At 42.8% G+C, this 26,030-nt stretch overlaps 1 protein-coding gene across 7 annotated transcripts in view; it reads right to left on the reverse strand.

The window, feature by feature from the left end:
- The window catches only part of LOC139264544 (growth factor receptor-bound protein 10-like), a 318,358-nt gene that overhangs the window by 92,166 nt on the left and 200,162 nt on the right, over nucleotides 1–26,030 (reverse strand). The window lies entirely within an intron of this gene.

The raw sequence follows: 26,030 nt of genomic DNA on the forward strand, positions 1-26,030 counted from the left end.
AATGAAAACAAAAAGGTTTAGAAATCTGGATAAAAGCAAACATGAAGTTTATAATCTAGCATGTTTGCCAACTACACCACACAATGGAGAGCTTTATGGTAACTGATGTAATCTAAGTGCAATTTCAGCACTGCACTTCCGCAGCACCGTCAGGTTTAGTCACCTGTAGCACTGAATGCTATTTTGGATAGCTAACACTCAAACGATGGTTTTTGCAAAGGATATAAACCAATGTAAAAAAAAAAACCTTATTTTACTTTTAAGCAGTACAGGTAGTACGCAGCAGTTGGGTAGATTTGAACATTTTGTTTCAAAACAGTCCTTCCCTATCTATATAAAATTAAGGACTGGAAAGGATGAACTTATTGTTGAATCAGGCTTTTTAAACTGTGGGTGCATTTGCTAACAATGGATAACTACACGAGATTTAAAGTGACCCATAGGAGTTTAAAGCAACTGCCCATGTGCAAATCTACCACTTTATCTGGGCCTTCCCTGATTTCAATAAGGTCTGTACAGGCCATGTTCAGAAACTTAATTGCTGGACTATAGGAGTAGACAGAGGTGTCAAGATGCCCACATCTAAACCCAAAGTGGCAGCAATAAACTATCCTCCGCTATTCATATTTTTTGCCAACGATACACAACAATTGGAAGCACCAGTCAAAAATTCTCTCAAGGGAAGTCTTGGTGCACCTGTAGCAGATCTTGGAGACCTAATCTACTGGAGTTGAATGTGGACATTTCTTAAACACCAGTTCTCCAAACTTCCAAACATGAAGAGCAGACCACCAAGCTGAGTTGACCCCGAAATTCCCATCACAAGAAACGAGGCAGTAAACACTGAAGTTTTTAGTCTTAATTAAGCATAAACTGGAAATGTACACTGCATGAAGTAGTAAATGCACCAAACAGCTCCTGCACATTGATCAGCACTGAGGATGAGTAGGTTTAAAAAAAAACCTGTAAATTTCCAAATTGAGTTCACTTATACAACTAACAAAGTACTCTGAATAGGGAAGAATAGTTATGGAACCTACCAGTCACAGGTTGGCTGGAAGATGGAATGACAGTTTCTCGGTTGAAATCAAGCAAGGTAGGCTGCTACAGGAACAGCAAATTTTCTTATGGCTTTGTCTCACTCCACTGCCTCAACTTCACAGTAAGCGTGGAAAGCTGACTCTATGACAAACTTGCAAGGGGTGGCGGCGGGACCAGCAGCCAGCCATGAGGGATAGGAATCGCTCAATCCAGCCCCACGAAGACAGTAGGTTACTGTGGCACAGGAGTTAAAAGTTTGGGCTGGAGGCATGCAGATACAAAGCTGAATGCCAAAGTACTTAATAACATGGAGAAGACAGATTTTATATCAGTCTTTACAGTAGAGGATACTAACAATATCCCTACAGTGGATAGTCAAGAGGCTGTGGAGGGGCGGGGGGAGAAAGAATTTAACACAATCACAATTACTAAGGAGGTGGTACTCAGTAAGATAATGGGACTAAAGGCGGATAAATCCCCTGGACCTGATGGCTTGCATCCTAGGTTCTTGAGAAGTAGCAGAAGGGATAGTGGGTGCATTGGTTGTAATTTACCAAAATTCCCTGGATTCTGGGGAGGTCCCAGCAGATTGGAAAACTGCAAATGTGACACCCCTATTTAAAAAATGAGGCAGATAAAAAGCAGGAAACTATAGACCAGTTAGCCTAACATCTGTGGTTGGGAAAATGTTGGAGTTCATTATTAAAGCAGTAAGCAGGACATTTGAAAAAGCATAATTTGGTCAGGCAGAGTCAGCATGGATTTATGAAGGGGAAGTCATGTTTGACAAATTTGCTGGAATTCTTTGAGGATGTAACGAACAGGGTGGAACCAGTGGATGTGGTATATTTGGACTTCCAGAAGGCATTTGACAAGGTGCCACATAAAAGGTTACTGCACAAGATAAAAGTTTACGGGGCTGGGGGGTAATATATTAGCATGGATAGAGGATTGGCTAACTAACAGAGAAGAGAGTCAGGATAAATGGTTCATTGTCGGGTTGGCACTCAGTAACTAGTGGAATGTCGCAGGGATCAGTGCTGGGACCCCAACTATTTACAATCAATATTAGTGACTTGGAAGAAGGGACCAAGTGTAACGTAACCAAGTTTGCTGACGATACAAAGATGGAAGGAAAAGCAATGTGAGGAGGACACAAAAAAATCTACAAAAAGACAGACAGGCTAAGTGAGTGGGCAAAAATTTGGCAGATGGGAGTATAATGTTGGAAAGTGGGAGGTTATGCGCTTTGGCAGAAAAAAAAAAATCAAAGAGGAAGTTATTATTTAAATGGAGAAAAATTGCAAAGTGCTGCAGTACAGCTGGACCTGGGGGTACTTGTGCATGAAGGTTAGTATGCAGGTACAGCAAGTGATCAGGAAGGCCAATGCAATCTTGATCTTTATTGCAAAGGGGATGGAGTATAAAAGCAGGGAAGTCTTGCTACAGTTATACAGGGTATTGGTGAGGCCACACCTGGAATACTGCGTACCATTTTGGTTTCCATATTTAAGAAAAGATATACTTGCATTGGACGCAGTTCAGAGAATTTTCACTAGGTTGATTGCGGAGATGAGGGAGTTGACTTATGAATTCAGAAGAATGAGAAGTGATCTTACCGAAACGTGCAAGATTATGAGGGAGCTTGACAAGGTGGATGCAGAGAGGGTGTTTCCACTGATAGGGTAGACTAGCACTAGGGGGCATAATCTTAGAATAAGGGTCCGTCCATTTAAAACTGAGGTGAGGAAAAATGTCTTGAGATTGTAAAGCTGTCGAATTCGCTGCCTCAGAGAGTTGTGGAAGCTGGGACATTGTCTTAAATTTAAGACCGAGAGAGTTTCTCAACCAATAAGGGAATAAAGGGGTTATGGGGAGCGGGCAGGGAAGTGGACCCGAGTTCGTGATCAGATCAGCCATAATTGGCAGAGCAGGCTCGAAGGGCCATATGGCCTACTTCTGCTCCTATTTCTTATGTTCTTATGTTTACTTTTTTCCGAGCCACCAAGAGCAATGCCTGGGAGATTGATCGCTCATTTTAGAAGACTCCTGGGCAATCTGGAATGGTTAGCAACCCTATCATCACCAGTCTGATAGACTGAAGTCTTCCAGTTTGATCTGCATAGGGAATTAAATGGTTTCAGTATTACCTATATGGAGCTCCCAAAGGCATTGGATAAGTTATATGAGCCAAGGTAAATAATATTTCCACAAACACTCAGTGGGTCAGGAGTGTCTGGAGAGAAGTGACAAGTTAACTGAAATGTTCATACTGTAGACAGAGACACACCATCAAAAATTGACTGGAAACAATAGTGATGGTTCATTTTCTCCAAGTGCAGGTCCAGAGTTATTTTTTACGTTGCAATGTCTGTTGTCATCAAAAGGAAACATGCAATATAAATGTAGCATCAGTTGCAGAATTAAAGATCTCATATTATGTTCTTAAATTAATATTTTTCTTTAAAACAATAGGGAAATATTAAATTGAAGTAAAATTTTATGTAAAGAATACCACCTTCATGAAAATTGCCTGTAAACTATCATACAGGTGCAGCGTCCAGAATCCGGAACCCTTGGGATCGAGTCGGTTCCGGATTCCGTGTTTTTCCAGACTTTGGATCGTCTTTCTGACATCACAAATCCGGAAACACCCGAACCCAGGCTTGGGTATTTCCGGATTTCGGAACGTCAAAGTGGGGTCCCCACCGAGGAGCTGTTTGGGCTGCAGGCCCAGTCGCAGAGGTGGTGTGGCGGCGAGGCAAGGCACGAGGTCGGGAGGGTCGACAGGTCCGGATTCTAGACGACTGGTCTGAAGCCCTGATTCATCGATCGGTCAGGAGCCCTGATTCCGGAACATTCCTTAATTCCAGATTTTGGATGTTGCACCTGTATTGTTAAACATTATTGCATCACTTGCATGGGACACCATTGCGATGATACTGTGATTGTTTAAAATGTATGGAGACATTGAAGTTGAGAACGTGGGAATTGTATAGGGACAGTATAAGCTAACAAAGAATTCATGGAGGAATAGCCATGACATCTCGGACTCGAGACTGCGAAATGTTACAACATTAACACATATTGAAACAAAACCCACAGCTTGCAGAAAAACCTCAAGGTCTTATTAAATCATGTTATTAACCTGAAACATTAACAGAAGGTCTTTGTTTAAAATCAGACCATACTTAGGTCGGCTTATGAGTGGACGAAGGGAAGGAGGGATCAAAAGAGATGGGCTGAGCTGGGATGTCACTCCAGCCCTATCTTGTTATCTTTTGCCGAAAATGTATAACCATCGTGCCTTGACAATGTAACGTCACTTATCCGTAGGGAGTGTGTACGCTCGATCGAGAATGTATATCCCCTGTCTGATACGTCTTGCCGGCCGGTAAAATAAAGACTGCTTTGTTCAAAGCACAAGAGGTATTCGACTCAGTAATTTTACTGAACCAGATTGAGAGAAAAGAATCTACATTTACAATATCATCACATAGGTACCAAGAATACAATACTCCAAGATTATAGGCAGTCCCTCAGAATCAAGGAAGACTTGCTTCCACTCCTGAAGTGAGTTCTTTGGTGGCTGAACAGTCCAATACGAGAGCCACAGACTCTGTCACAGGTGGGACAGATAGTCGTTGAGGGAAGGGATGGGTGGGACTGGTTTGCCGTATGCTCTTTCCACTGCCTGCGCTTGATTTCTGCACGCTCTCGGCGTCGAGACTCGAGGTGCTCAGCGCCCTCCCGGATGCACTTTCTCCACTTCGGGCGGTCTTTGGCCAGGGACTTCAAGGTGTCAGTAGGGATGGCGCACTTTATCAGGGAGGCTTCGAGGGTGTCCTTCTAACGTTTTCGCTGCCCACCTTTGGCTCATTTGCCGTGAAGGAGCTCCGCATAGAGCACTTGGTTTGGGAGTCTCGTGTCTGGCATGCGAACTACGTGGCCTACCCGGCGGAGCTGATACGAGTGTGATCAGTGCTTCAATGCTGGGGGTGTTAGCCTGGACGAGGACGCTGATGTTGATGCGCTTGTCCTCCCAGGAGATTTGTAAGATCTTGCGGAGACATCGTTGGTGATATTTCTCCAGCAACGAGGTGTCTACTGTACATGGTCCATGTCTCTGAGCCATACAGGAGGGCTGGTATTACTACAGGCTTGTAGACCATGAGCTTGGTTGCAGTTTTGAAGGCCACCACCAACTCCACTGAGGACAATACTCCACAGCATAAATGTTAACCTTTCTTACTCTGCTTCGTATTTCCAACATTTTCTATTTCATGTTTTGTTGCAATTGGCCCAAGAATGAAACTTAATACTTGATTAGTATACAATATTAGTATTGACCAATATGAGATTGTTGAAGCTGAAGATCAATCCAGTATTTAAAAATAAATAATCTTTCCGAAGTTTGGAAAGTTGATAAGGGATGCTGGGAAACACAGAATAGCTGCTTGAAGTATAATGAGGGACAGACAGAGAGAGAGCTAAGCACCAAAGAATGAGCATGTATAAAACAGAGAAATAGCAGCTAGAACATGCAATGAATATGCAGAGAAAAGTGAGAATGTGAACAGAGAAAAGGTGAACATCCCCATCCTCAACAATGGAGCCCAACACACGAGTACAAAAGACAAGGTTGAAGCATTCGCAACCATCTTCAGCCAGAAAAGCCAAGTGGATGATCCCTATCGGCATCCTGACAAGGGCCCCACTACCACAGGGACCAGAAGGATGAGGTAGATCAGGCTGTCCAAGAGCTGACTCCCCTCATGCCTGCACACCAACATCTCTGATGACCTCACTTTGGCAGATGCTGGTGGAGGCTACTCTTCCCAATGATATCTATACCAGTAGACCTCCTCGTAGCAACACAATGAGATCTGAATGCCTGTCTAACCTGTATGCTGGAAGGTTCTTCACAAGCATCCCGATCACTGCATGTAATGCTTTACATGGTATTGCATGAAAAAAAAAATACGAGAACCCCACAGTGTTGGCCACACTTGCCAAGATGCCACTAATATTTTTGCAATCCCTGATGAACTCAACTGGGAATCTGTGTGGTAACCTGCCTTAAACATTTGGATCATCAGAGAGGAAGCTGCTATGTTTTGCCATCTACTTCAAGAACTGCAATCCCTGGAACAGAAAGACGGAAAAAGAGGCAGCACTGACTAAGGAGGAACACATAACACTACAGGGTCCATTCTGAGAGAAACAAGGAAGGAAGGCAGTAACAGACGACTGTACAGAAACGAGAAGATTGGGAGAAGTCACTTGGGAGGTATCTACTGAAACACGAGGTGGTTCTGTTATAGACATTCTTGAAATATTGTATGGCACCTCCACTCAGGTGGTGTAGGGTCATAACCTAGGGAGGAACAAACACTAATGCGCATCCACGCACGCCTGTTCTCATATCCAATTAAATGTTGTCTCAAAGCATTACAAGTCAGAGCTCATTTTTACCTGAGTTCTAAAAACAGACACACTACAAGTTTCTCATTAGGTATGTACATCTCAAATGAAGGACATTTCTTCTTTGGTTAAGAAGGCTGATGCTAAAAATATTGGGGGTGATTTTCAGTGCCATAAATTTGGATGCAAAAACAGCAGACATCTAAAAATCCAGTTCAAGTTATGGGCACGCGTTGATACTTGGCATCCAGAGAATGACAGTTGGTCAGGCTGCCCGCAAGGTTCCTCGCGCATGATAATTTCCTTTGATGCATACGGAGTCAAGACCAAATGTAAATTTCAGTTATTTGACGACGATAATTCCATCAGAGCATAGACATATTTTTATATAATACTTTGATTTTGTTATTTATAGGTAATTAACAAAACGTAGGGCAATTTAAGAAGCTAAAAAGGGTTGGTTGCAGCAGGAATTTTTTTGTGGTTCAAGCTGTGTTGGGAAACACAAAACAGACGTTACAGTGCCATCACTAGCCAAAGGATGTAATTACTGTGTGACAAGTTTACGTAGGCAGTTTCAGTTATAAATGTGGACATATGAATTTATAATGGCAAAATGTGATAAGAGGAAGTAAGTTTTGCAGACAGGAAATGCACACGGTGCTAGCTTTTTAATATATTGGTCAATTTCCCACGACATTGCACATGGGGAGTTGAGACAATTGGCTTTCTGATGAAGCAGTGTTACAGGGTAATGGATAATTGACAGTTATTCAGTTGCCATTTTAAAGTCATATATTGTAATTATCAAATATTTTGATTTGAAGTCATTTATAGTTAAATAGCAAAATATACAATAATTTATGAAGCAGAGTTGGTTTACTATAGGAGTTCTCTGCATCAGAGGGGAACTGGGAGGTTCTCAACTGAGGTGCTGTAGTGCCACCACTTGCACAAGGGTGTAATTACAGCATGACGACAAGTTTACACAGGCAGTTTCCATATTTAATGCATACATATGTACGCACATAATATATATATCTCAGCAAAGGTAACTGCTATTGAGGTTTACAGCATTACCAGTAAAAAGTTCGGATATTACTCAGAAGCATAGCATGAGGATGAAAGCTCCAAATGCAGACATCAACTTTTACATGAATGTAAACATGGACACGAAGCTTACATACAGAGATTATATCTAACATTACTACAGAAAAAGTGAATATAGTGAGGAGGAAGTGTATCGAAGTATTCCTTTCTTTTGTGCCTTGTCACATCTCCAAAAAGGTATCTGAGCATTTCAGACAAATTACTTAAGAAATGTACTATTTATGGTATCTTGTTGCAGGCAGTTTGCATGCAACAAAATACCACAAATAGCAACAAAATCAATGTCCAGTTGATCTGCTTTTAGTGTCAATGGGGGATAAATTTTGGGCGAATATATGAAAAAGACGGACAAGAAAAAAAACTACTGGGTCCATTTAGCCTGCCCCATACAAGAGTGACGCCCTACCTACCCGTTTCACCTCCTCGGAGAAGCAATGAAACTAATTAAAGGTCAATTTGGGGGGGGGGGGCGGGGGGTGGTGGAAAGAAAACACAAAAATTCCTCTCCGACTCTTTTAGATGATTGAAACCCCTCCAGATCACATTGACGCTGCTTTATATTACAGCGCACCTGCCTATTGTATGAGGTAATTTCCCTCCCTACAAAAAACAGGTCCATCTCTCAAAAGACTAGTGAATCAGCATTCCCCGCACGAGCTGGCAACCTGATCCACTGCTCTTTGTGAAAAGGACATCCAACCTAGTTCTGCTCTTGCATAACTTGTCCTCCCCTAACCTCTCCAATTGAAATAATTGTCTACATAAATGCAATCTACCGCTGGGAGAATTCCTTGCTATTTTTTCCAACTCGTGCCCTGGGATCCTTCACACTTATTAATATTTCATCCAATGGAGGGCACTTGTAGCACATCCAGAGCTGTATTGAAGTTTCAGTCTTGTTTAAATGCTCAAGTCCTGGAGTAAGATCTCAATCCTTATCCTTCTGATTCACTGGTGGGAGTGCTTTCAACAAGCCAAGCAGGTCACAAATGATTATTAGGAATGGTTAATAAGCTGTCCAGATTTTTTCATGTGTAAATGATATCAATGTATAAACATATTTCAGTAGACTGTAGATTATGAGAAGTATAAATGAATGTCAAAAGCAAAGGTAATGGATTGTGCTCTATATACTGTAAAATTGTCAAATCTGGTTTAATCTGTTACTGTACATTAATAATCGTTTAAACTCATCTCAACCAGTTATGCACTAAAATGAAACTAGCATTTATATGGCATTTTTCATGACCTCAGGCTGTCCCAGAACACTTCAAAAGTAATTCATTTGGCTGTGAAGTGTAGTCACTGTTGTAATGTAAGGAAATGTGGCAGTCAATTTGTGCATAGTAAGTTGCAACAAACTGCAATGAGATAAATGACGAGATAATCAGTTTTAATGGTGGCAGATGAAGGATAATTGTTGGTCATGACATGAGAACTCCCCTGCTCTTCTTTGAATAGAGCCATGGTATCTTTTAGATCTGCTCCCGGAGCAAGAAAGCTGGTGCTGTTTAATGTCTCAACTCAAAGATGCTACCTTGAACATTACAAGAGTCCCTCAGCACTGCATTGGAGTCAGCCGAGATTATATGTTCAAGTCTGTGGAATGGGTCTTGAACCCACAACCTTCTGACTCAGCGGGAAGAGTGCTACCAGAGCCAAGGCTGACCCCTCCATTTAAACGAGTTTCTGAAAGCTGTTACTGTACAGTGTAAGAGGCTGCTTAATTCTGTTTACATAAACCAGTTTGTCATTTCAGTTCTCATTAAAATAAGGACATAGCTATTTGCACTAGAAAAATGCTCTGATTGGGTCCCCTTGATCACATGACCTGATTGCTGATTGGTTCCCTTGGAGGATAAGACACACCCAGCAGTTTCTTTGAAATGTGTAATTAGAAGCGCCAAGCCAAAGTTCTGTGACTTTGCAAAGTGTAATTCAAGTCATTCTGATTGCGATCTCCAAACAAGCTTTCCCCCCCCCCCCCCCCTCAGAGTGAGCTCTCCCCTCCCCACCCAACTTCCTGCCCCAACCCAGCCCAAGTTCCTCACACCCCCAGCCCAAGTTCATGACACCCCACCCCAAGTTCCTAACCCACTCCCCCACCAGCCCAAGTTCTTGACCTTACACCCGGCTCCCACCCCCTGGGGCAGTGTGTGGGGGTCACAGATTGTTAACAGGTTTACTGGGCATGAAGTGAATCGGGGCAGTGTCATGAGTTCCAGATTTCATCCACTCCAATGATGTCCCTCGTCAAATGCGCACCCAGCTTTCTGAGAAATCGGGTGTGGGAGTAAAGGGGGGTGTTGGAACAATGTGATCCGTCTTCCCTGAATTCCCTAGCTCTCCTCCAATCCCCTCTCTCCTCTCCACCCCCCCCCCCCCCCCCCAGGTGTCTCTACACTCTTCCCATGTATCCGGGATTGTTTCCTTGAACAGTATGTTGTGGAGCAGGCTCTCTAAGATCTGGTGCTGTGTAATGAAACAGGATTAATAATCAATCTCCTAGTAAAGGATCCTCTAGGAATGAGTGACTATAGCATAGCTGAATTTCAAATTCAGTTGGAGAGTGCGAAAGTTGGATCTCAAGCCAGTGTTCTAAGCTTAAATAAAGGGGACTACAAAGGTATGAAGGCAGAGTTGGCAAAAGTGGACTGGGAAAATAGATGAAAGTCTAAGATGGTTGATAAGCAGCGGCAGACATTTAAGGTGATATTTCGTAACTCTCAACAAAAATATTTTCCAGTGAGAAGGAAAGACTTTAATAAAAGGGAGAACTATCTGTGGCTAACTAAGGAAATAAGAACATAACATAAGAAATAGGAACAGGATTAGGCCATACAGCCCCTCGAGCCTGCTCCACCATTCAATAAGATCATGGCTGATCTGATCATGGACTCAGCTCCACTTCCCCGCCCGCTCCCCATAACCCCTTATCCCCTTATCGTTTAAGAAACTGTCTATTTCTGTCTTAAATTTATTCAATGTCCCAGTGACTTCCACAGATTTATAACCCTAGATATTTCTCCTCATCTCTGTTTTAAATGGGCGTCCCCTTATTCTAAGATCATGCCCTCTAGTTCGAGTCTCCCCCATCAGTGGAAACATCCTCTCTCCATCCACCTTGTCAAACCCCCACATAATCTTATACATTTTGATACGATCACCTCTCATTCTTCTGAATTCTAATGAGTAGAGGCCTAACCTACTCAACCTTTCCTCACAAGTCAACCCCCTCATCCCCTGCATACTATCTTTTTGTGTTTCATGCAGAAGTACACCCAGATCCTGCTGTACTGTGGCACTTCGCAATCTTTCTCCATTTAAATAATAACTTGCTCTTTAATTTTTTTCTACCTCACACTTTCCAACACTATACTCCGTCTGCCAAATTTTTGCCCACTCACTTAGCCTGTCTATGTCTCTTTGCAGATTTTGTGTGTCCTCCTCACACATTGCTTTTCCTCCCAGCACTAATCCCTGCGGCACCTCACTAGTTACTGGTTGCCAACCAGAGAATGAACCATTTATTTCGACTCTTTGTTCTCTGTTGGTTAGCCAATCCTCTATCCATGCTAATATATTACCCCCAACCCAGTGAACTTTTATCTTGTGCAGTAACCTTTTATGTGGCACCTTGTCAAATGCCTTCTGGAAGTCCAAATGCACCATATCCACTGGTTCCCCTTTATCCACCCTGTCCGTTACATCCTCAAAGAACTCCAGCAAATTTGTCAAACATGACTTCCCCTTCATAAATCCATGCTGACTCTGCCTGACCAACTTTTGTTTTCCAAATGTCCTGCTACTGCTTCTTTAGGAATGGACTCCAACATTTTTCCAACCACAGATGTTAGGCTAACTGGTCTAAGTTTCCTGCTTTTTGTCTGCCTCCTTTTTTTTTTAAAAAATAGGGGCATTACATTTGCAGTTTTCCAATCTGCTGGGATCTCCCCAGAATCCAGGGAATTTTGGTAAATTACAACCAATGCAGCCACAATCCCTGCCACTACTTGCTAGGATGCAAGCCATCAAGGGATGGTATCAAATTGAATATAAGGTCATACAATGTGACCATGATTCGAGAGAGGCCAGAAGACTGGGAAACTTTAAAAGCCAGCAAAGAACGACAAAAAAATAATAAAGAGGGGATGATAGATTGAGAGAGTAAACTAGCACGAAATATAGAAACAGATAGTAAGAGCTTCTAAAGGTATATAAAAAGGAAAAGAGTGGCTCAAGTAAATGTTGGTCCCTTAGAGGATGAGACTGGGGAATTAATAATGGTGAGGTCCCAGCGGATTGGAAAACCGCAAACGTAACGCCCTTATTTTAAAAAGGAGGCAGACAGAAAGCAGGAAACTATAGACCAGTTAGCCTAACAACCAGGAAATAGTGGGGGCTTGTAAAAATGGAACAGCAATAATCATGGTTGATTTTAACTTCCATATTGATTGGACAAATCAAATTGGTCAGGGTAGCTTTGAGCAAGAGTTCATAAAGTGCGTAAGGGACGGGTTCCTTGAGCAGTACATAACGGCAAGTGATCAGGAAGGCCAATGGCATCTTGGCCTTTATTGCAAAGCAGGAAAGTCTTGCTACAGCTATATAAAATATTGGTGAGGCCACACCTGGAATATTGCGTGCAGTTCTGGTTTCCATATTTACGGAAGGATATACTTGCTTTGGAGGCAGTTCAGAGAAGGTTCGCAAGGTTGATTCCGGGGATGAGGGGGGTGACTTATGTGGAAAGGTCAGAGGAGGTTGGGCCTCTACTCATTGGAATTCAGAAGAATGAAAGGTGATCTTATCGAAACGTATAAGATTTTGAGGGGGCTTGACAAGGTGGATGCAGAGAAGATGTTTCCACTGATGGGGGAGACTGGAACTAGAGGACATGATCTTCGAATAAGGGACCGCCCATTTAATTTCTTCTGAGGGTTGTAAATTTGTGGAATTCGCTGCCTCAGAGAGCTGTGGAAGCTGGGACATTGAATAAATTTAAGACAGAAATAGACAGTTTCTTAAACAATAAGGGGATAAGGGGTTATGGGGAGCGGGCAGGGAAGTGGAGCCGAGTCCATGATCAGATCAGCCATGATCTTATTAAATGGTGGAGCAGGCTCGAGGGGCCGTAAGGCCTACTCCCGCTCCTATTTCTTATGTTCTTATAAGGGATGGGCTCCTTGACCAGTATGTAACAGAACCAACCGGAGGTAGGCAGGCTGTCTTAGATCTGGTCCTGTGCAATGAGACAGGATTAATAAACAATCTCCTAATAAAGGATACCCTTGGAATAAGTGATCATAGCAGAATTGAATTTCAAATTCAGATGGAGGGTGCGAAAATTGGATCTCTAATCAGCGTACTAAGCTTAAATAAAGGAGATTATGAAGGTATGAGGGCTGAGTTGGCTAAAGTGCACTAGGAAAATAGATTAAAGTGTAGGACAGTTGATGAACAGTGGTGTACATTTAAGGAGACAGTTCACAACTAAGAAAAATATATTCTAGTGAGGAGGAAAGGGTGTAAGAGAAAGGGTGGCTAACTAAAGAAATAAAGGATGGTACCAATTAAAAACAAGGGCATACAATGTGGCCAAAACTAGTGGGAGGACAGAAAAACTAGTGGGAGGACAGAAGATTGGTTTAAAAGTTAACAAAGAATGATTTAAAAAATGATTAAGGGAAGATAGACTATGAAAGTACACTAGCATGAAATATAAAAACAGATAGCAAGAGTTTCTATAGGTATACAAAAAGGAAAAGAGTGGCAAGAATAAATGTTGGTCCATTAGAGGACGAGACCGGGGAATTATGGGGAATTATGGGGAACATGGAGATGGCAGAAACTCTGAACAAATATTGTGTCAGTCTTTACGGTAGAGGACACTAACAATATTCCAAGTGTGGATAGTCAAGGGGCAATGGGGGGGGGGGGGAGGAACTTAACACAATCACGAAGGAGGTGGGTACTCAGTAAGATAATGGGACTAAAGGCGGATAAATCCCCTGGACCTGACGGCTTGCATCCTAGGGTCTTGAGAAGTAGCGGCAGGGATAGTGGATGCATTGGTTGTAATTACCAACATTCCGTGGATTCTGGGGAGATCCTAGCAGATTGGAAAAATGAAAATGTAACACACCTATTTAAAAAAGGAGGCAGAGAAAAAGCAAGAAACTATACACCAGTTAGCCTAAATCTGTGATGGGAACCTGTTGGAGTTCATTATTAAAGAAGCAGTAGGACATTTGGAAAAGCAAAATTCGGTCAAGCAGAGTCAGTATGGATTTATGAAGGGGAAGTCATGTTTGACAAATTCTTTGCTAGAATTCTTTGAGGATGTAACGGACAGGGTGGATGAAGTGGAACCAATGGATGTGATGTATTTGGACTTCCAGAACGCATTTGACAAGGTGCACAAAATAAAAATTCACGGGGTTGGGGGTAATATATTAGCATGGATAGAGGATTGGGTAACGAACAGAAAGTAAGGATAAATGGTTCCGTCTCGGGTTGGCAATCGGTAACCAGTGGGGTGCCGCAGGGATCAGTGCTGGGACCCCAACTATTTACAGTCTATATTAATGACTTGGTGGAAAGGACGGAGTGTAATGTAGCCAAGTTTGCCGACGATACAAAGATGGGAGGAAAAGCAATGTGTGAGGAGGACACACAAAATCTGCAAAAGGACAGACAGGCTAAGTAAGTGGGAAAACATTTTGCAGATGGAGTATAGTGTTGGAAAGTGTGACGTCATGCACTTTGGCAGAAAAAAATCAAAGAGCAAGTTATTATTTTAATGGCGAAAGATTGCAAAGTGCTGCAGTACAGTGGGACCTGGGGGTACTTGTACATTAAACACAAAAGATTAGTATGCAGGTACAGCAAGTGATCAGGAAGGCCAATGGAATTTTGGCCTTGATTGCAAAGGAGATGGAGTATAAAAAGCAGGAAAGTCTTGCGACAGTTGTACAGGATATTGGTGAGGGCATACTACATGCAGTTTTGGTTTCCATATTTATGAAAGGATATATTTGCTTTGGAGGCAGTTCAGAGAAGATTTACAAGGTTAATTCCAGAGATGATGGGGTTGACTTATGAGGAAAGATTGAGTAGGTTGGGCCTCTACTCACTGGAATTCAGAAGAATGAGAGGTGACCTTATCGAAACGTGTAAGATTATGAGGGGGCTTGACAAGGTGGATGCAGAGAGGATGTTTCCGCTGATAGGGGAGACTAGAACTAGGGGGCATAATCTTGGAATAAGGGGCCGCCCATTTAAAACTGAGGTGAGAAAAAATTTCTTCTGAGGGTTGTAAATCTGTGGAATTCGCTGCCTCAGAGAGCTGTGGAAGCTGGGACATTGAATAAATTTAAGACAGAAATAGACAGTTTCTTAAACGATAAGGGGATAAGGGGTTATGGGGAGCGGGCAGGGAAGTGGAGCCGAGTCCATGATCGGATCAGCCATGATCGTATTGAATGGCGGGGCAGGCTCGAGGGGCCGTATGGCTGCCTTCTGCTCCTATTTCTTATGTTCTTATCTGTCGTTAGGAAAATGCTGGGGTCCATTAAGGAGGAAGCAATAGGACATTTGGAAAAGCATAATACAGTCAAGCGAGTCAACATGGTTTTATGAAAGAGAAATCATGTTTGACAAATTTGCTGGAGTTCTTGGAGGATGTAACGAGCAGGGTGGGTAAGGGGAAACCAGTGGATGTGGTGTATTTGGATTTCCAGAAGGCATCGGATAAGGTTCCTCATAAAAGGTTACTGCACAATATAAAAGTTCACGGGGTTGGGGGTAATATATTAGCATGGGTAATGGATTGGCTAACTAACAGAAAACAGAGAACTGGAATAAATGTGGCAAACAGTGACTTGTGGGATGCCGCAGGGATCGGTGCTGTAGCCTCAACTATTTGCAATCTATACTAATCACTTGGATGAAGGGGGCGAATGTAATGTAGCCAAGTTTGCTGATGATACAAAAATGTTTGGGAAAGCAAGTTGTGAGGGAGACACAAAAAAAATCTGCAAAGGGATATAGACAGACTAAGTGACTGAGCAAAACATTTGGCAGGTGGAGCATAATGTAGGAAAATGTGAGGTTATCCACTTCGGTAGAAATAATAGAAAAGAAAATGATTTAAATGGAGAAAAATTGAAAATGCTGCAGTACAGAGACCTGTGCATGAAACACAAATAGTATGCAAATACAGCACATAATCAGGAAGGTAAATGGAATGTTGGCATTTATTGCAAGGGGGATGGAGTATAAAAGCCGAGAAGTCCTGCTGCAACTGGACAGGGTATTGGTGAGGCCACACCTCGAGTACTGAGTACAGTTTTGGTCTCCGTATTTAAGAAAGGATATATCTGCATTGGAGGCAGTTCAGAGAAGGTTTACTCGGTTGACTCCAGAGATGAGGGGGGTTGACTTATGAAGATTGGTTGAGTAGATTGGGCCTATACTCATTGGAGTTCAGAAGGATGAGAGGTGATCTTATCGAAACATGTAAGATTATGAGGGGGGCTCAACAAGGTTGATGCAGAGAGGATGTTTCCACTCATGGGGGATACGAGAATCAGGGGGCATAGTCTCAGAATAAGGACCGCCCATTTAAAACTGAGATGAGGAGGAATTTCTTAGAGGGTTGCAAATCTGTTGTATTCTCTGCCCCAGAGAACTGTGGAGGCTGGGTCATTGGCCGAGATAAGACAGATTTTTGAGCGATAAGGGAATAAAGGGTTATAGGGAGTGGGCAGGGAAGTGGAGCTGAGTCCATGATCAGATCAGCTATGATCTTATTAAATAGCAGAGGAGGCTCAAGGGTGAAATGGCCTTCTCCTGCTCCTATTTCTTATGTTCATATGGAGCAGGCACTAGGTTCAGAGACTTCCCTCTCATCTGGTCTGTCTCACTCTTCACCACCCCCCCACCACCCAGTCACTCACTCCTGCTCCACCCCAGTCTCTCTCCCCTCCCCAGTCAGTCTCACTCTTCCACCCACCCGCACGCCCCCCCCCTCACTCGCGTGTCTCTCTCTGCCACCCCACCCCCTGCCACAGTCTCTCACTTCCCCCTATCTCTCTCTCTCTTCCCCCCCCCGCCCCTCCACCGTGACTCTCCCTCCCCCCCCCCCACCCCCAACACTCACTCTCTCTTCCCCTCTTCCCTCCGCCCCAACACACTCTTTTCCCCCACCCCGCCCCACATTCAGCTTCTCCCCTTCCATCTCCTCCCCCCCCCCAGTCGTCCCGTTCCCCAATCTTGGTCAACCAGTCTCCCCCCACCGCCCCCCCCGTCTCCCTCTCGACCCCAGTCTCTGTTTCTACCCCGCCCCCATCCGAGTCCGTCTCTCTCCCCTCTTCGCCCCCTATTTGCTCATGGGGAAGGAGTCCATGGCACGCATGCACAAATGGACACAAAAATGTTTGTACACACAATCACCGTTTTAAAATATAATGGACTGGAATTTGCAGTGGGTAATAACAGCAAACTAACAGCGTTCGTTGTTACGACTCCTTTGAAACTGACCATAACTTCAGAATGGAGGGCATGTGCATCTAAATACAGAGATCCTAACATTGCGGTCAGTCATTCACCGCTCCGATACTGGCTGTGTTATGGCACTACACAGCCCACCCCACAGCCAGCAATTAGTGTAATCGGTGAAATCAGTGAAACGGATGAAAACTTGGGCTTTTCTGCAGTGATATCACTGTTAAATACCATATTATACCTTAAGCCTTGTTGGATTAGTTTTAACTGGTGTTTTAACAGCATATTGACTGCTAAACAAATGTTATGGCCCAGAAAAACTAACTTTAATTTTGTGGCGTGTCAAATTTCTCAATTATGATAAAAATAACAATTTAAGAAACTTTTTAAAAGAAATTTCGAAAGTTTGTTCGATATTTCAGATTCTACTTTATCCCCGAGAGAGTCCCAATCTTAGTGTTGCTCGCTAACGTTTTAAAAAAAAAATCCAGATTAAAGCAGCTTATGTCCTGGTGTTATAAATTTAAATTATAATAGGCACTCAAGAATTTCAAATAATGAATCAGTTTTGTGTCGTGCATGCTGCAATAATGTTGCATTTTAAATTAAAAGTTGATTTTTGATGTTTAATTTTTTTCATAAATGAGCTATGCCTCAAACATAAATCTAAGTGAATAGACATTTGGTAAAAGTCACCTTCCGTATAAAGTTCCAAGTGCTTAGGAATCTATATTTTAGTTATTAGTAAATAATTCCCAGTTTGCTGAACCCAACAGTGAAATTATTAAAGAAAAGATGCACTTGGGCAAGTACTTTTCATTTCAAGTGTTTTTTTTTTAATAACCAGAAGGAAACAATAATTGATTTGCTGCTATTAAATGCAAGTTGCTTTTAAAAAAAAAATTGATGTCATCATTAGCACAAAGACCCTAGAGTAGCTTTTCACTTGTTTGACTCTCCAGTGATGTTCCTGTAGAAAACAGCTGGTTTGGGGGCACTGCTTCAGAGCGGCTCGATAGCTAGCCAACCCTGGCACACTGGAGCCGCCAGATAGCTCTGGAGCAGCGCTCAGTGTGAACTGAATTCAGCAACATTACGACCCCTTACCATGTGTCATGAATGCACTCCAGGACAATCTCCCCAGTATCACTAGAAGAAGAAAGGCATCATAGGTATTTCCATACCTAGTAAAATAGATTTCTTTTTAAATATCAAATTTTTTTTTTGCTAAATGTTATTTTGTAACAGTATATAAAAAGAACACTCTGGAAAATAAGTTTTTTTTAAAAACTCATTCACTTTACTTCAATGTAATTTTAGCTACTGAGAGTTCAATACTGTAGCTTTTGTAAAAGCGGCTTGCTTATTAATCCAAATTATGTTACACCTGCAATTTCTAATGGATCTAAGTGGCTTAAACATTATCGGAGAAATATGTCAGTATTGTTCTTGCATTGAAGGACACAAAAATTCTGGAAGAAATTTACGATTTATTTTGCCATTTAATCTATGTCACTAAAAGTTGTTTCATTTTTCAGCACATACGTATAATTTTCAGAACTCTTTCCAGAAGCCTACATTTCGATATCCTGGATAGTTAAGTTATCAAACAATGCCATACCATATTTTCCTTTGTTAAAGTTTATCTTTAAAATGGGCTGTTCTCCATCTGGAAGCGGTTTAAATAATTTTGATGTTTTCCAAGAACAGAAACCAGAAAAATAACTTCATTGACTTTTAGTTTCAAAAATCCATGATAAATAAGTCAAGCTAATACAAAATATTGTCCTTAAATCACTTCTCATGCAAAAATGGAAGATTTGCAATGCAGATTTCAAAGTTTTACCTTCAAAGCAATTATTTAAATCAAAATATGTTTCCTGAGATCATTTTTGTAAAAAGGATATTTTAAGACAAGATATAATGCAAGTTTAAAAATATATATATACCTGAACAGATTCAATGGGTTAAAAGAAAAGAAAAAGATGAATTACCACAGTGGAACTGACCCAGGAAAGACTGTAGGTACCATTGCAATGAACCCCTGACTAACCATTATAAAATTGAATAAAATCTGGAAAAACTCAAATGGGAAAGAAATGTGCATCTCAATTTTTAAAAAGCCATCCCAAAATCCACAAGAATTAATATGCATAGTACAGTATATCTAAACTATTAGTAGTCATAAAGACATGCTGACTGCAGTAAAGTCATTAGAAATTAGTATCTTAGTTTATCTACAAACAAAGGGCCCAAGTTTCAGGCCGCAGCTAGAATGGCGCAGCCCCGACCTGGACGCCCGTTTTTCACGCCAGAAAGTGCGCCTAAAAAATACTTACCTATTCTCCGGCTCCCTGCAGGTCCTCTGGAGCTGGGCGGAGCGCAGCACGAGCTGTGGGGGGCAGAGCCAGGTCCCAGCGCTGAACACAGTGCCGGGACCTCTGCACAGGCACGCTACAGTGGGTGCGCATGTGCAGTAGCTCCAGGCGCCCAAAACTGTGTGGGAAGCATGCAGCCCCTAGCCCTGGCCAAATCGCCTCACTGGGGCTGCGTGGATAAGGCTGCAGCTCGCACGCCCAGCTCCTGCTTCCTCCCGACCCAACTCGACTCCCGCTCCGCCGCCCCCCCCCCCCCCCCCCCCACCGGCCCTGACCCGACTCAACTCCTGCTCTCCACACTCCCCCCACCCCCCCCGGCCCTGCTCTCCACCCTCCACCCTTCCCCCCACCCCCCGGCTGGTCAGTACCCCTTTCCTGCTTTCTCTCCATAACCCTTGATCACTTTAGCCATAAGGGCCATATCCAACTCCCTCTTGAATATATCTAACGAACTGGCATCAACAACTCTCTGCGGTAGGGAATTCCACAGGGTAACAACTCTCAGTGAAGAAGTTTCTCTTCATCTCAGTCCTAAATGGCTTACCCCTTATCCTTACACTATGTCCCCTGGTACTGGACTTCCCCAACATCGAGAACATTTTTCCTGCATCTAACCTGCCCAGTCAGAATTTTATATGTTTCTGAGATCCCCTCTCATTCTTCTAAACTCCAGTGAATACAGGCCCAGTCGATCCAGTCTCTCCTCATACATCAGTCCTGCCATTCCGGGAATCAGTCTGGTGAATCTTCGCTGCACTCCCTCAATAGCAAGAACGTCCTTCCTCAGATTAGAAGACCAAAACTGAACACAATATTCCAGGTGAGGCCTCACAAAGGCCCTGCACAACTGCAGTAAGACCTCCCTGCTCCTACACACAAATCCCCGAGCTATGAAGACCAACATGCCATTTGCCATCACTGCCTGCTACACCTGCATGCCAACCTTCAATGACTGATGTATCATGACACCCAGGTCTCGTTGCAACTCCCCTTTTCCTAATCTGCGCCATTCAGAAAATATTCTGCCTTCATGTTTTTGCCACCAAAGTGGATAACCTCACATTTATCCACACTATACTGCATATGCCATGCATTTGTCCACTCACCTAACCTGTCCAAGTCACCCTGCAGCCTCTTAGCATCCTCCTCACAGCTCACACCGTCCCCCAGCTTAGTGTCATCTGCAAACTTGGAGATATTACACTCAATTCCTTCATCTAAATCATTGATGTATATTATAAATAGCTGGGATCCCAGCACTGAGCTCGGCAGCAGCCCACGAGTCACTGCCTGCCATTCTGAAAAGGACCCGTTTATCCTGACTCTCTGCTTCCTGTCTGCCAACCAGTTCTCTATCCACATCAATATATTACCCCAAATACCATGTGCTTTAATTTTGCACACCAATCTCTTGTGTGGGAGCTTGTCAAAAGCCTTTCGAAAGTCCAAAGACACCACATCCACTGGTTCTCCCTTATCCACTCTACTAGTTACATCCTCAAAAAATGTTAGAAGATTTGTCGAGCATGATTTCCCTTTCATAAATCTATGCTGACTTGGATTGATCCGGTCACTGCTTTCCAAATGCGCTATTTCATCTTTAACGAATTGATTCCAACATTTTCCCCACGACTGATGTCAGGCTAACCGGTCTACAATTCCCCATTTTCTCTCGCCCTCCTTTTTTAAAAAGTGCTGTTGCATTAGCTAGCCTCCAATCCATAGGAACTGATCTAGAGTCGATAGACTGTTGGAAAATGATCACCAATGCATCCACTATTTCTAGGGCGACTTCCTTAAGTACTCTGGGATGCAGACGATCAGGACCTGGGGATTTCTCGGCCTTCAATCCCATCAATTTCCCAAACACAATTTCCTGACTAATAAAGGATTTCCTTCAGTTCCTCCTTCTCACTGGACTCTCGGTCCCCTAGTATTTCCGGAAGATTATTTGTGTCTTCCTTCGTGAAGACAGAACCAAAATATTTGTTCAATTGGTCTGCCATTTCTTAGTTCCCCATTATAAATTCACCTGATTCGGACTGCAAGGGACCTACGTTTGTCTTCACGAATCTTCTTTTCTTCAAATATTTATAGAAATTTTTTCAGTCAGATTTTATGTTCCCAGCAAGTTTCCTCTCATACTCTATTTTCCCCCTCTTAATTAAACCCATGTCCTCCTCTACTGAACTCTAAAATTTCTCCCAGTCCTCAGGTTTGCTGCTTTTTCCTCGCCAATTTATATGCCTCTTCCTTGGATTTAACACTATCCCTAATTTCTCTGGTTAGCCACGGTTAAGCCACCTTCCCCATTTTATTTTTACTCCAGACAGGGATGTACAACTGTTGAAGTTCATCCATGTGATCTTTAAATGTTTCCCATTGCCTATCCACCATCAACCCTTTAAGTATCATTCGCCAGTCTATTCTAGCCAATTCACGTCTCATACCATCGAAGTTACCTTTCCTTATGTTCAGGACCTTAGTCTCTGAATTAACTGTGTCACTCTCCATCTTAATAAAGAGTTCTACCATATTATGTTCACTCTTCCCCAAGGGCCTCGCACAACAAGATTGCTAATTAGTCCTTTCTCATTACACATCACCCAGTCTAGGATGGCCAGCCCTCTAGCTGGTTCCTCGACATATCTGGTGTGGTGAAACATTCTGGAACTGTTCACTTGTATCTTAACCATCCTGCATAAATAAATGCAGAATAGTTATGAACCTAGCACTGGAAGTAAATTATGCTGTCCTTCCGGAAGCAGACCTGGATTAAGGGGAAGGTGGGAAGGGGATAAAAGTAGGAAACAGTGGATTTATGCAAATTGTTCTTGTCCACCACCGGTTATGATATGCACTCTGCTGGATGTTATATCTAGCAAAATATTGATGCTTGCAGTAGGAGGAAGAGGATGAGAAAGTGAACATAAAATACGCAATTTCTCATCTTGCGAGGATCTTTATTTTGATTCATCATATTTGACCATAAATCTTCAAAACACATCCAAATCTTCAATGACCATATATTGTAACTTTGCACTGTATAGTTCATGAACTGAAAATTGTTAGTAAAGTTGTCTGACTTATGCCTGACTAGAAATAGGGTGCTGCGTGAATTACTTAATGGAAATATGATCAGCTACCTCCGGGCTTTGATTGACAGCTCACCAGTTGGTGAGTGAGAAATAGTGTACAGCTGCAGAAGCCCTACAGCAGCAACCATATCCATACAATTTTAAAATTTGCAAGGCAACAAGCTTCTGTAGAAAAAAAAAATGCTTCAAAGAAATGGAGTTGGCCAGTGTGACTAGTCCTCCAATGTGGCCATCAAGATTCCTCTTCATTCAATAAGACAGTGGGATGGGTTCTAATTTGGCACATTGTTCCATATCCTAGCACTTGGCCTTCCTTTAGTTTAACTAACTTCTCTTAATACTTTCATTTTATAATATCTCATCAGGAATTACCTTGTACTTGATATCCTCGTTTGTAAATATTTAAGTGAAGTGTATGTTAAGTATTTCCACCAATTTCTATTTTATGGATACACATCTTCACACCCACAATGTGCTGCGTGCTGCCAGTTGGGGATTATTGTATATCATCTTAAACACCGGAACTCACTTTTACTTTCTTGCAGAAGACAGCCCATAACAACCATAAGAGATCACTTAGTGATTATTTAATTTCAGATTAACTGCAATTAAGGAAGCCTTCAAAATCCTGGGCAACCTTGCACGGTGAGTTTTTAAAAATGCCATTGTTCTGAGCAGCAAGTGTATTGGCAAGTGTGCTAAGCAGTGTGCTGCGGATTATGGCTCTGCAAAGGAGTACACTTACTTGCATATCTGTCTTACACCAGTGGGATCCACCATTGAGCGTGTGGAAACTTCAGGGCTATTTGCAGCTTAGCCTGCCACGATAGAAACCCCAAGGATAGTTAGTGCTTCTCCATCAGATACTCAAGAGATCTGGGGGACCAGAATGGAACAGGTGATCTCTTCCAGCTTCGACAAGTTTTGAGTGTGCTTAGACCAGATCCATGAGGTAGAGTTTTCACTGGCATCACTGGTAGCATTCGGTCTGTTGTCACACCAACCAGAAGACAGGGACATGGCTAGAATGGGCACACATGATACTGCTGCCTAAGGATGCCAACCCCTTACCTTACCAAGTTCCCCCTAAAGTCTGCACACATGTCAGAATGAACACATGCTGACATCAGGTTTATCTCAGAACTCTCATTTGTGAGAGGCAAGGATTGGCAATCCCCAGAGGTTCCCATCCAGTGTCGCCCCCACACCTCATTCCTGCCACTGAAGGACCTCAATTCTAGGGTTAAGAACATATACATGTGGAAGCACCATGGTAGCAAATACTAGGCACCATCACAGACACATGGTTTGAGATTAAAAATATGGTTACACAAATTGTATGCAGATCATTTGTTCTTATATGTTTCATTAGGTTGCATGAATATGATATTGTAAGTAGGCTGATAGATTCAAGATACTTCAGTGAGGACATGGAAGTTGTCGACAGGACTGTTAACCATATTTGCATGTTAAAAGACGAGACTCAAGAGTTGTATTGTAGGATTCTATCCAGGAACTTGAAGCGCTGCTTCAATATGCCTTCTCTCCAATTACACAAGATGTTTTGACTCATGTGCGAAATGAAAATACTGATTTTGTGATGACGATAATTAGTTTGGGATTATATTGTCCTGTGGGCTTACGTTTGAGGTACTGGGTTGACATTCATTTTAAGTGAAACATTTACAGCCAGCAGAAAGAGTTGACTTTCATCAGATCAGCCATGATCTTATTGAATGGGGGAGCAGGCTCGAGGGTCCGTATGGCCTACTCCTGTTCCCATTTCTTATGTTCTTATGAATCTTAACTGCATTTAAGAACATAAGAAATACATAGAAATAGAAAATAGGTGCAGGAGTAGGCCAATTCGGCCCTTCGAGTTTGCACCATCATTCGATAAGATCATGGCTGATCATTCCCTCAGTGCCCCTTTCCTGCTTTCTCTCCATACCCCTTGATCCCCTTAGCCTAAGGGCCATATCTAACTGAATATATCCAACGAACTGGCATCAACAACTCTCTGCGGCAGGAAATTCCAATGGTTAACAGCTCTCTGAGTGAAGAAGTTTCTCCTCATCTCAGTCCTAAATGGCTTGCCCCTTATCTTTACACTATGTCCCCTGGTTCTGGACTTCCCCAACATCGGGAACACTCTACCCGTATCTAACCTGTCCAGTCAGAACCTTATATGTTTCTATGAGATCCCCTTTCATCCTTCTAAACTCCAATGTATAAAGGCCCAGTTGATCCAGTCTCTCCTCATACATCAGTCCTGCCATCCAGCGAATCAGTCTGGTGAACCTTCGCTGCACTCCCTCAATAGCAAGAACGTCCTTCCCCAGACTAGGAGACCAAAACTGAACACAATATTCCAGGTGAGGCCTCACCAAGGCCCTGTACAACTGTAGTAAGACCTCCCTGCTCCTATACTCAAATCCCCTAGCTATAAAGGCCAACATACCATTTGTCTTCTTCACTACCTACTGTACCTGTATGCCAACTTTCAATGACTGATGAACCATGACACCGAGGTCTTCTTGTACCTCCCCTTTTCCTAATCTGCCGCCATTCAGATAATATTCTGTCTTTGCGTTTTTGCTCCCTAAGTGGATAACCTCACATTTATCCACATGCCATGCACCACTCACCGAACATGTCCAAGTCACCCTGCAGCCTTAGTGTCCCCCTCACAGCTCACACCGCCACCCAGTTTAGTGTCATCTGCAAACTTGGAGATATTACACTCAATTCCTTCATCTACATCATTGATGTATATTGTAAAGAGCTGGGGTCCCAACACTGAGCCCTGTGGCACGCCACGAGTCACTGCCTGCCATTCTGAAAAGGACCCATTTAACCCGACTCTCTGCTTCCTGTCTGCCAACCAGTTCTCTACCCCCATCAGTATATTACCCCCAATACCGTGAGCTTTGATTTTGCACACGAATCTCTTGTGCGGGACCTTGTCAAAAGCCTTTTGAAAGTCCAAATACACCACATCCACTGGTTCTCCCTTGTCCATTCTACTAGTTGCATCCTCAAAAAATTCCAGAAGATTTGTCAAGCATGATTTCCCCTTTATAAATCCAGGCTGATTGGACCGATCCTGTCACTGCTTTCCAAATGCGCTGCTATTTCATCCTTAATAATTGATTCCAACATTTTCCCCACTACTGATGTCACGCAAACCAGTCTATAATTATCCGCTTTCTCGCTCCCTCCCTTTTTAAAAAGTGGTGTTAGATTAGCTACCCTCCAGTCCATAGGAACTGATCCAGAGTCGATAGACTGTTGGAAAATGATCACCAATGTACCCACTATTTCGAGGGAAATTTCCTTAAGTACTCTGGTATGCAGACCATCAGGCCCCGGAGATTTATCGGCCCTCAATCCCATCAATTTCCCGAACACAATTTCCCGCCTCATAAGGATATCCTTCAGTTCCTCCTTCTCACTCGACACTCGGTCCCCT

Source organism: Pristiophorus japonicus, chromosome 5 (assembly GCF_044704955.1).
Source record: "Pristiophorus japonicus isolate sPriJap1 chromosome 5, sPriJap1.hap1, whole genome shotgun sequence".
In the NCBI taxonomy this organism is placed as follows: domain Eukaryota; kingdom Metazoa; phylum Chordata; class Chondrichthyes; family Pristiophoridae; genus Pristiophorus; species Pristiophorus japonicus.